At 49.3% G+C, this 12,292-nt stretch overlaps 1 protein-coding gene across 1 annotated transcript in view; it reads right to left on the reverse strand.

The window, feature by feature from the left end:
- Positions 1-7,527, reverse strand: part of Emp2 (epithelial membrane protein 2) — a 46,141-nt gene extending 38,614 nt beyond the window's left edge. The window contains exon 1 of the mRNA XM_041676703.1: positions 7,392-7,527. The gene's annotated coding sequence lies outside the window, so the exon portion shown is untranslated. The remainder of the gene's footprint in view (positions 1-7,391) is intronic.
- Positions 7,528-12,292: the final 4,765 nt, after the last annotated feature.

Genomic DNA, 12,292 nt, shown 5'->3' on the forward strand with positions numbered 1-12,292 from the left:
ATGGTTTCAGAAATAGGGCCTGCAGGGAAAAGGGGAGGACGTGTCCTGGCGAGCTGAGGTTGTTAGCAGGCTCATGGAGGGCTTGGACCTTGTTCTCAGCCGCCTCCCCTAGGTGCTTGGGTCCATGTCCATCTGGCTGGACTCTGGGACACATTCTACAGTAGTAAGAGGTTTTCCTATCAAAAGGGAATATCATCTAATAACATTAAATATATTCACAGACATACATGAAGGAGAGGCTGGGGGATGGCTCCATTGGTAAAGGGGTTGCCTTGCACAGGAAGACTTGAGCTCAATCCCCAAAATTCATGATTTTTTCTTGCTTGTTTGTTTTAAAAAGCTTCGAATACTGGTGCATGCTTATAATTCCAGTGTTGGGGAGGCAGAAACAGGTGGGTCCCTGGGGTTCTCTGGCCATTCAGCCCAGCCTACTTAGGAGGTCCCAATCCATTTAGAGACCCTGCCTCAAAACCAAAGTGGAAAAAAGAGAAGCAGCAACAGCGGAGGCTGTCTTCTGGCCTCATGTGCACACACGAACCCACACACGTTCACATACAGAACATGCTAAGGAGCAGGGGAAGAGATGACTCGAGCCATCGTATCATAGAGGAGGGCCTTGGAGGATTCAGACCACCTATTCTAGAGGAGGCATATTTAATATCCAGGATACCCATCAGGACTTCTGGACCAAAAGAACATTCTGGACCCAGACGACCAGGATTATTTCAAGGAGAAAGCATATGTTGAGTTTTGGCAAGAACAGAAGGGGGTCGGTGTGTCTAATGGCACCCAGGAGCTCCGGAAGCGAATCCTAACTTGCAAGCTGTGAGACTGGAGCACGTTCCTTAACAGACTCACTCATCTCTGAGAGCGGAGATAATAACAGTTTCTACTTTTAAATGAGTGCAGGGAGGAACTGCACGTGGCCAGTAAACTGCTCTGAAGGCAGCGATGGTGATTGCTGTCATTACTACTGATAACACTGCTAAGTAGGGGCCATTTTCTCCTGCCCGAAGTAATGTCAAGCTAATGCATGGTGTGAGACTCAGGTCTTCACCCCTTTGCTTGAGTTCTTCGCCAAGCCCTGGATACCCAGGCCTGATGCTATCACTTGCTTGGATGACTGCCCATGACCACACTAGTTGGTCTTTCTTCTCCAAACCAGTGCTAGCATTCACCCACAGCACCCAGATCAGAACTTATTTCACTCATTGGCATCCACAAAGATGCCGGCGGGGCTGGATGACACCTCATCTCACCATCTTGCTCCTGGATGACTGTGACTGTCTGTGGTCTTTCTGATGCCCCATAGCCATGAACACCCTGGGAAGCTCCCATCCTCACACCTGCGAAACCCCACTGCTCCCCCAGTGCTGGGAAGACCCGCTCATTGTTGCTGCAGTTCAGACACAGAGGCAAGTCATGCATTCGCTCCCTGTTAGAGATACGACAGGCTACACCAGTTCCTTAGCCTCCCCTTTCATCAGTGGAAATCATATTCATCTATCTGGTGCGTCCTTCTGGCCATTGTTCCTGAAATGAATACAATTCATATAGGGAAACAGAGCATGTAATGAGACTTTTTGTTTATTTTTATATAAATAATACATACTTTGATATATAGCTTTTGTTATTGTTCTTCATGTGTGTTTGTGTGTGTGGTGAAGTGGGCATATGCACGCCACAGCATACATGGGTAGGTCAGAAGTCAACTCAGGATTGATTCTCTCCTCCCACTGTGAATTCTGAGGATCCAGTTCAGGATGGAAGGATTTCATAGCAAGTGCTCCTACCCAATCAGCCATTTTCTGTCCCTCACATACACTTTTTGATAATCTGCGTGTGTGTTCATATGTGTACAAGTGCAAATGGCTCATGTATGTTTGAAGGTCAGAGGACCTCAAGTGCATTTTACTTCTTGCTTCTTCCCTTCTTTCCTCCCTTCCTCCCTCCCTTTCTCCTTCCCTCCCTCCTTCCCAACTAGCCTGGACTCATCAGTACTCTAGACTGGACTACCAGCAAGCCCCAAGGGTCCACTATTCTGTCTGCCCAGTACTAGGATTGCAAGAACACTCAGTTTTGTTTTATTTTTTTATTTTTTTTTTAACATGAGTCTTGGGGGTCAAACTCAAGTCTGTTTTTGTTTTATATTTTTTTCTGACCAAGCTATCACTACATCCCAATAACTAAAAGAAGATTCAATGATACAGGCCAGAGGTAGTTCACCTTTCCCCATTCCATCTTGACAGCGTGAACCTGTTCTTCTTAATGCTATATAAAGCCTCCTGCAGAATGACTGAAAGACAGTCACCTTCCCCAGAAGCGTGGCTACTGGAGAACACTAAAGGGCCCTCCAAGCCCACGTCCAGCCTCCTTGCCCACCATACTCCAAGTTTCTCTGAAATGGAATCCAGCAGCCCTGCAGGACGTCCACTTGGACTCAGCGCCCCTGACGAGAGGGAACCCCCTCCAGGCTGCTCCTAGCAGACAGTTGCTTAACGATATTGACTAAGACTGAAGCACGCAAGCCCATCTCCCTCAGCCTCACATCACATCAAGCAAACCCCAAACACTTTAAGCTCCTTCCTCGGACATCTACCATCACCTCCTCTGACCCTCAGAACAACCAGTGAAGGTCATGGGATCCTCACTGGAGATGAGGAGAATGTCAGTCACCAAGTCGGTGGTTCCTATCTGACGCTAGGTGTGGGACTCTGCTGAAGGGGAGAGTGTGTGGTAGCTCGTGGGTGTGTGGGGGTTGGTTCTCTCATCAAAAGTGTCTCCAAAAATATAAATAAGCAGCATAAAAATTTGTGAAAAAAAAGTGTGAAATGGTGCTGGTGAGCTGGCTCCCTAAGGGGCAGAAACACTTGTGGTACAAGCCCACTTTACCTGAATGCGATCTCCAGGGCCTATGGTTGAGAGACCCAACTCCCAAAATATTTCCTTTATCACAGGCACATGATGACATGTATATGCCTTCACATATACACACAACAATAATAATAATAATAATAATAAATCAGTTATTTAAAGTGTGAAGTGATCAAAATACATTGCAAGCATGTACTAAATTCTCAGAAATTAATACAAATGTTATATTATTTTTTAAAATTTTTTTTCAAATGTTATATTAAAATGTGTGAAATGCGTCCACTTCAGTCCCCACTAGAAAACACCTTCTTAAAAGGCAGTCACCCTGCCACTAAGATTTTTGCCAAAGCTTGAGATCACCTGTGCTTATTGATTACTCTAACTAAAAAAAAAATATTTCAGAGCTTAAAAAACATTAGCTATAAAAATTTGACCCCACACAGCAGTATTGGTGAAATTATAAGTTCATATGATGTTTGTAAGTTTTTCAAATGCCAATCAAGGAAAACAGATGATTAATCTTTCTTCTTTTTACATCATGCCATAGACTTTTAATTTTAGAATCGGCTTGGGCACTAACAGAAATGCATAACACTTGGAGGAAAATTCATTACCTCAAATCAATGAGATCATCTTTCACTGTATTTTTTTAACTCTGAAATGTTTAAAAATCCTTTTATTTTCAAGAAAGACAAGGTCAGACGATTTGTGACAGCTTATCAGAAAGGAAAATTGAAGACCAGCAAGGTGGCTCAGTGAATTAAGGCACTTACGAGCAAGCCACACTCGATGACCTGAGTCCAATCCCCAGGGGCCACAGGTAGAAGAAGAGACCCAAATTCTGCAAGTTGTCCTCTGACCTCCACATATGTACGCCATGGTATGTGTACACGCCAACACACACAAAATAAACACAGCAACATTTGTTAAAGGGAAGAAAAATGTTACCTGGGGGACTCTGCTACGGGGGGACACCGTCTTAGACTATGAGCTGTTTGCAGTGCACCTGCATCGTGCGCCGTAACCGGTGTCCAGCATCCCTGATTTCACACCAAATATCACACTGGTGACTCCTCACTCAGCTCCAAACCCTAAATCTTAGGAGCCTTCTAAAAACTGGGGCAGTCAAGACTGGCAGGAATGGAGCAGCCAAGGTGGGTGGTGGCGGCGCACACCTTTAATCCCAGCACTCGGGAGGCAGAGGCAGATGGATCTCCAAGCTTGAGGCCAGCTTGGTCTACAGATCAAGTTCCAGAACAGCTAGGGATACAGAGAAACCCTGTCTCCGAAAAATAAACAGAAAAGATTGGTGCCGTCTTCTCTTCCCTCTAGAGCTCTCAGCCCCCATGGAACAGAAGCCTGGCTGCCCAAGGAGGGTGACCGTCTGGGAGCTCCATTCAGTATCTGACAGGTACTTACTTATTAAGGAATGGAGCCAATGGTACCTCAGCTGGGAAGAGGAAGGACCATCTACTTGGTTCTTTTCCAGCCTCCCTCCTCCCTACATCCTGCTCCAAGATGAGCCAGCTTCTCTAGAGCCTGGCAGCTGCATCTGAAAGATCCCAGATGCTCTAAGGAAAGTGACCCACTCTTTGAGAATGTTTGGCCTAACATTCCTCTTCCAGAGTACTAGACACACGACATATGTTACAAGACTCCTGCAACCATGAGGCTGGAGTCCCACTGACCACTTCCTGGGATGTAGGTCTGCCACCAACTGGCTGTGCAACCTTGGACAACTCATACCACCTCTCTCAGTTTGTGCCTAGCTCTCGAAAAAGGAGTTTGCTAGACTCTTTAGGTTCCGAAATTCTCCAGTTTTTACCCACGCCAGCGAAAGCAGAGAGACTCTCCCTTTGCCGCATCTGTCCCCAGGTTGGCTAGCCTGGAGGAGTTCAAGGGACAGAGTATCCAGAGGCCTGTGTTGTCATCACCATCTGTCACAGCCACCAGCCTCACTGGGGGTGTCGGGTTACAAGCGACCACTGGCTGGGTGGCAGCCCTGACTCTGATATTTTTAGAGTCATCCTGGGCCTGGCCCTAACAAGAGTCAGATGTGTTCAATCCCTGACTGCCAAAGGCCTGTCTACATCCTACCTAACTCATGCTCCTGGGGCAGCACCTGCAGGGAGCAAGGCAGCACCTCATCAGTGATGGAGTGAGGAGGGGGTACCTCTTCTTCCCACCCTCTCACAGGTACCCCGCCCCTTTCCAGACACAGACTCCTGTTCTTTCTAGTACACAGGAGCAAACATTCCTGCACAGCCTCTCTCTGCCGACCCACCTTTGGGTCTCGATGCCCAGGTCCATTTGAGTGACCCCTGGCTTAAGCACCTGCCCCACTTCAGCTTTTGAAACTTGCATCAGAGACCCCACCTGATGACAGACACAGCACCAGCCACATATTTCAACAAGTATATATCAATTAGCTGTCCCCCAGGAGGTGGCTGCACTCCACGCTCCGGTCAGCCTCAATCCCAAGCCTGCAAAGGTTTTTATATAGTTCTGTCTCGACAGACTTCCTTCCCTGTAGTGTCCCTTGGAGTTAGCTCACGGTGACAAAGAACTGCCTTCCATTGCTCCTCAGGGATGAGCAGGGAGGCTCTGGGAAGAGGAGAGGGAACCAGGGGCAGCAGAGTGTCAGTTTGTACCTGCGCATAAGCAAAACACTGGCAAATGGGCCCTCCCTGCACTTAAGATAAGACAAAGGGAGAGAAAGTAATCTAGATGCCATTACCTGTAAGGAGGTTGTGTGCGCGTGCGCACATGTGTGTCTGGGGGCTGCTAAATAGATACGCTGTGTATTTACAATTAAATCCTCCCTTGGGGCTGTGTCGGCTTGAGAGGGGGCCTCCCCGTGGGGCAGCACCACCCAACTAATGTCTTCTTAGAACTGTTTTGCCCAGCCTTGCCCTCCTCTCTCCCTCCCTCCTGGCTCCTTCTCCAGCTTCCCACACAGACACCCTTGCCCAGATTGCAGGCCAGCCTCAGCTTCTGCATTTGAGGGACAGAGAAGGCTCTGGGCTGTGTGTGACGGGCTCTTTCTGCCTCCCAGCCTGCCTCCTCAGTTCCTGTGGGGGTGGGGGTGGTAAGGATCCAAAATCCCTCGGAGGAAAAACAGGTTCAGCACCTTCTGGCCACCCCCTGTGCCTCCCTAGGCTGTGGGCTGGGCATCTATCTGCCCACGTACTTTGGAGGGGACCCACACCTCTTAAAGGTTCTCTCCCCATTTTCTGCAGCCCACTGAGGTATCTCCTGGTGGGAATGGAGGAGGACACAGAGAGACAAGGAGAAGTTCTGGCCCCACAATCTTGAATTCCTAACTCTACCAGGTCTCTGAGCCAGGTTTCTCCACCTTCAACAGGAGGGTACTCTGTGCTGGGGACAGGAAAAGGCTCTCTGGGAGGAGGAGGCACGTGGAGCCCATGGCACACCCCCGTGGGTTTTCCACATCCTCTTTCCTTGGATCTCCCCTGTAACCTGCACCTCTACCCTTATTTGAAAGAGACATTTCAGGGAGAGGTGGGCAGGTTTTGGGGACTTCTGTCTCTGATTCAGAAGGACCAAGCAGCGGTGGCTAGAGGTGTCTCTCGTACCTTTCATTGTGATAAAATACACCTAGTTTTTATGATTTAAACCATTTGTAATTGTACAAGCCGATGGCCCGAAATGAACCAGCAATGTTGAGCAACCTATCTATACTCGAAACATCTCATCGTTGTCAACCAAAACTGTACCTGTTAAATATTACCAAGTCCCACCCATTCCTATCCCCTGGCAACCACTGCTTCCCACCACTTTGTCTTTGAAGTTGCGGATTCAAGATGCCTCCCAAGAGTGTGGTCGTCCTGAATTGAGGCTAGAAGCTTCAGTCCTTCTCCAAGCCCGACATGTACATTCTGTGGGAAATCAGGGGAATGCCTCCTTCCCTTTATAGCACTCAGATCTGCCACAGTAGGAAAGAGTAGGTAGGGGCGTCATCCTTGGCATTTCCCCCCACGCTGAGACACCGTTAAGAACCCAAAGAAGCTGCCCCTCGCCGCCGTGGGGCGCCACGGAACCCAGGTCCGGAGGAGCAAGCGGCCCACGGGGACCCATGGACCTCGCCTGGTCGCTGCAGATCCTGCCTGATTAGCCCTGCTTGGGGCTCAGACGCTGAGTACCACAGGCGAGAAGTGAGCTGGCTACCCTGGACTTTCAGAGCACTGGGCCAGAGGTGGCAGCCGGGGGCGGGGGGCGCCCTGACTCTTCCCCAAACTTTTCCCGCCCGTTTGGGCGCAAAAGGCGAGGGATGCCACCCAGGGGTGGCACGGTGGCCTTGGGGACCAGAAAAGGGAGACCTGCGCCCCAGGGGTCTGGAGAAAGAGCAGCGGGGCTGCCGCAAAGACCGCACCCCGGCCCCTCCCTGTCACCCACGAATCCCCGGGCCTGTCCCGGTGCCTAAAGAGGACGGACCGCGCCCCTGTCAGCCCGGAACCCCGACATCACTGCTGTCCCCGGGCGCGCCCCCAACTCACCGGACGCGGGCGTCTGGACGCAGGGGCAGGTTGTGCGCGGGGTGAGGCGCCGGCTGTTTTGAAGCTCGGACTGGGACGGCTCGGCCTCCTCCGCCCTCCGGGCCGACGAGCCTCCTCCCCGCCGCCCTCTCCGGAGCCCGCCTCCCGGGCCGTGATGTCAGGAGCCGCCGATCCAGGGGGCGGGACCCGGGCAGGCCGCAGGGTACCCCCCAGCTCCTGCCCGCTGGCCGCCCAGCGACACTCGCAAAGTTCAAGGGAGCTGAAGTCTCCCGCTGGAGACATCGCCCCCCCCCCCCCCCGTCTGTTTCCCGCCTACTCCTGACTTAACAGGGACCCCAGATTCCCGCTTTCTTCCTAGCACCCTTCTCTTTCTCTTAGTAACTTAGTGAGCTAGTTGTTAATATCTCCTGCCTCAGTTTCCTCTGATGAAAACGGAAGACATGGTGGGATCTTGTTCTGAGGCCTAAAAGCAATACTTAGACAGTGTCTGGCTCCTGGAAAGTCTGGGTAGCTGTAACTGAAAAATTAAGAGTTCCTCTCCTGAGGTAAGACCACCATCAGGACCAGTCTTAAGATTCTGCCAAATTAGGCTGGAGAGATGGCACAGGGAGATTAAGAGCAATGGCTGCTCTTCCAGAGGACCTAGGTTCAATTCCCAGTTACAAACATCCCAGGGGTTCTTGACACCTTCACACAGACAAACATGCAGACGAACCAATGCACATAAAATAAATAAATCATTAAAAAAATATCACTCACGCCTGTAAATCCTAGCTACTGAGAAGTCTGATGTAGAGGGTCCAAATTAAAGGCCCAGAATGAATTAAAGGCAACCCTTGATACTTAGTAAGACCCTGACTCAAAAATGAAAAAGAAGGTCAGATTCCATGGTTTCCCGCTTACCTGACATGTGGATTCCACCCCAATAGCCCCTCCTCCAATTCCTCCCTGCAACCTCCCCAAACTGATACACATACACACCCTCACACAAATCACTTCCAAAGTCCTTCCAACTCCTGGGAAAATGACCACAAGACACCAAGCCACCCTTTCCTTTGCCTCGCTTTTCTCATCTGAAAACAGCAGAGGGACAGACAGTCCAGCAGAAGGCTCTTAGGGGGCCCCGGAGGAGGCCAGGGCCTGAGAGCCATCCTATGTGTTGAAGGGAATGTTTTAAAATTGAACACACTCAGACCCAGGGCCCAGCATATTACAGCATCGATTTAGACTTCTAATTCCACAGGTCTGTGTTCCTTGTACAAACTAAAAATAAAAGGCACCTGCTTGTACCTCTAACTACCAACGGGAACTTACGCACAGTTGTGTGGTCTCAATTGGGCACTGTGTTCTTTCTCTCTTTTTCTTTTTCAGCACATTTTTAAAGCTCTCTCTCTCTCTCTCTCTCTCTCTCTCTCTCTCTCTGTGTGTGTGTGTGTGTTTATACATGTGGAGTAAGAAAACGACCTTGTAGGGTTGATTTTTCTCCTTCTCCTTTATGTGGCTTCTAGGGCTCTTCAGGCTCGGTGGCAAGTGCCTGCCTCTACCTGCTGAGCTGTTTTCCTTGTTCACTTGTTTCTCCCTGTTTACAACATTTTTATTATCTTTACTTATTTATTTATTCGCTTGTGTGTGTGGATAGCACACATGGAAATCGGAAAGAACCGCACAGGTCCTGGGTATAGAACTCGGGTCCTCACACTTAGTGGCAAGCGTCCTTAGCCTGTCGCTGTGATAAACACCAGGACCAAAGACAACTTAGAGAAGAAAGGGTTGACTTCAGCGACACTTCGGGGACACAGAAGTTCAGCAAGGGGACCTGGGGGCAGGAACTGAGCAGAGACCATGGAGAAACCCTGCTTACTGGACTGCTCAACTGCTTTCTGTAGCCCAGGCCCAGCTGCCCAGGGATGGCCCCGCCCACAGTGGTGGTCAAGAAAATACAGCCCCAGCATGCCTGGAGACAATTCAGTTCAGTCGCTAGGCTCTCTTTCCACGTGTCTCTGGGTTTGGGTCAAACTGACAGCCGAACTAACTATGACTACCATCTTGCCAGTCCCGAGTTTATTTTATTTGTTTATTTATTAGTTTTTGAGACAAGGTCTTGCTGTATAGCCCAGGACACCCTTAAACTCTTAACCCTCCTGCCCCTCCACCTTCCAAGTGCTAGGGTTACACAAGGCAAATGCCACCCCCTCTACCACTCTAAGCCATGTCACTATATTTCAGTGATCATGGGCCTCATTTTAAAATCTGGTTGCAGAGTTCTGTACACGGAAGCTCTCACTGGGTCTCAGCTAGAGATTCCTTATGAGACATGAGGCCTCATATTCTGAGACCCCTCAGGCCTCCAGCTGCTGTAGTTGGTCTAGGATCTCACTTGCATGGGCAAGGCAATTCCCCAAGTGAGAGTCATTGCACGAGGCACAGGAGGTGCTATTTTGAGCTGAGGCCTGTCTGTCCCATGGTCATCTAGAAAACAGAAAACCCAAAGGTTTTTCCAGAAGGGAGAGTTCCTGTGCCTACTGCTGTTTAATAATCATTAGCCATGTGTCAAACACCTTACCAACATGAGCCTATTATTGTTATTGAGACAAGATTTCCTGTAGCTGGCTGACCACCAACTTGTCACTATGTGGCCAAGGATGACCTTGAAGTTCCGATACCCTCGCCTTTACCCAAGAATGATAGACGAGCACCCCAGAGTCAGTTTATGTGGTACTGGGAGTGGAACCCGGGGCTTCAGGATTTGGGCAAACCTTCTAACTGCTATGTCCTGGACCTGACAAGCATCAGCTGGAATGCAACGCAACAGACCTTCAAAAGACACCCTCATTTCATCCCTGAAGCTGAAAGCCAGGGCAAGCTATGAAAGGACCCGTTCAAAGACCCTATAGGAATGACATTGTGGATTTGAATCCAAGCCAACTGCATCAACCCCCTTTTTACCCTTTCTTTGACAAATAACATAAACTGTTTATTTGAATATATTTATTTGAAAGGAAACTCCGTGTTGCCAAACAGGAAGCCAGTGGCATCATCCAAAAATAGAAGACAAACTTAAAATATAAACACTACCAAAATAAAAGTGTTAGCAAACTGCGTCCAGATGGTGCTGACTGAAGGGACAACAACCCCGGGGCAGTGGGAACAGTGGCAGCAGGCTGGACTAGAGGATGCTGCCAGCTGAACTCAGGCAGAATGGAGGAAAATGGACCAAGACCTCACCCCGAGAGAAAGTGACCTCCTCCCTGTATCTTCTCCCAGGCCTCCTGCTGATGGGTGTGTCCCGAATTGGGAAGGAAAAATGGGCGGACTGAGTCTCTATCTTTTCCAGACCCTCCGAGGAGCCCCACCCACCTGGTCGGTCTTTATTTTCTCTGAACCTACATGGCTCTCTTCTGGGGTGAGGCAGAAGCTTGCCTTATCTATGCTGGACTTTTGCTCCTGGTATTTCAATAATAAAATACCATGGTGTGGAGAAGAGTGAAGGTGTGTTCTAGAGAGTTCTCACTCCCAACACTTTGATGACATAGGACACATGCCCACTCTTGCTGCCTTAGGTGGGCAGGGCACATTCTCCCACACCTGACTTAAGCTGGAGCCCCCGCTGGACCACATGATTTACTTCAGCCAATGAGCAAATAACAAGGCACTTGGGGAAGCTGGCAAGCCTTTGGGCAGTAGTTTTGTCCTGTCTCAGCTTTGCCATTTCCATGAGTAAAATAGCATTCTGGTACCCGGCTGGCTCCAGAAAAATTAAAGCAGCTTGGAGCATAGCTACCCTGGGTAAGCTGCGGGGTTCTCCACTGAAGCCCAGAGCTGCAGGGAGGTGGGTGAGATACACGTGACCATTTCTGTATGCCACGGTAGCCTCTTGGTTATTTGTCGAGAGCTAGTTAAGAACAGGATCATCTAGCTTGGAGACAGGGCATCTGAAGATGTGGAGAGCCATGGGGAATGATGCAGGAGCCCACAGAAGTGGTTCTGTTCCACCTTGATCAAAGGTCAGAAAATTAAAGCCCATTTCTGCTCCTTCAAGGATACGACAGGTTTGAGCCAGAGAGTGGCTGCCTACAGGATGCTTGTTCTAAGATGTGGTCATTGTGCGTTCTGCCTAAACAATAGACTATTTCACTCAGGATACAGTTGCTTGATGCTTCACGTATTGAAGCAGGCAATCTCCCCAACCCCCGCTTTGAATTGGGGTATATAAGCATATGGAAAATAAACATGGGGGAGTTCAGTATTCACTGGATTGCCCCCCGGTTCTATTCTGCATCTCCATCTTTTTCTTTCATATCTCTGTTCTCCTGCCTGATATTTCTAATCCTCACACCCCTACCCTGGAATATGCGAACCCATTGAGACTAGACTCTGACAGATGGCACCCGACGTCGGGCCACGACAGAATTGCAATAAGAGATAAAGAGGCTATAGATATGATTAAATAGTTAAAATCACTTAATCCACAACTAAGGGGATTGGAGTTTAGGTCTCAGCACCCATGTAACAAGCTGGGTATTCCTGGAAACGCCTATAGCTACAGCTCAGAGGGTTAGAGACAGGAGGATTGCTGGGGGTTGTTGGCTTTTCTAACCCAGTAAAAGCTCCAGAGGACTATGGGGAAATAGTAGAGGACATCTACCACGCTCTTCTCGTCTCTATCTGTGTACCTATACACACGTGCGTGCGCACACACACACATATCGGTGTGGGAAATCCTTCTGTATATGTGTTGCTTTTATTGGTTAATGAATAAAGCTGCTTTGCCCAATGTCTTAACAGAGTAAAGCCAGGTGGGAAATCCAAACAGAGATGTAGAGAGAGAGTAGGCAGAGTCAGAGAAGCCACATAGCTGCCACAGGAGACAGACGTCTCTGCAGGGGCCTGAAACTTTGCCA

The sequence above is a fragment of the Microtus oregoni genome, unplaced genomic scaffold (genome assembly GCF_018167655.1).
Source record: "Microtus oregoni isolate MIOR12 unplaced genomic scaffold, Mior012 000027F_ref0000203, whole genome shotgun sequence".
Lineage (NCBI taxonomy): Eukaryota > Metazoa > Chordata > Mammalia > Rodentia > Cricetidae > Microtus > Microtus oregoni.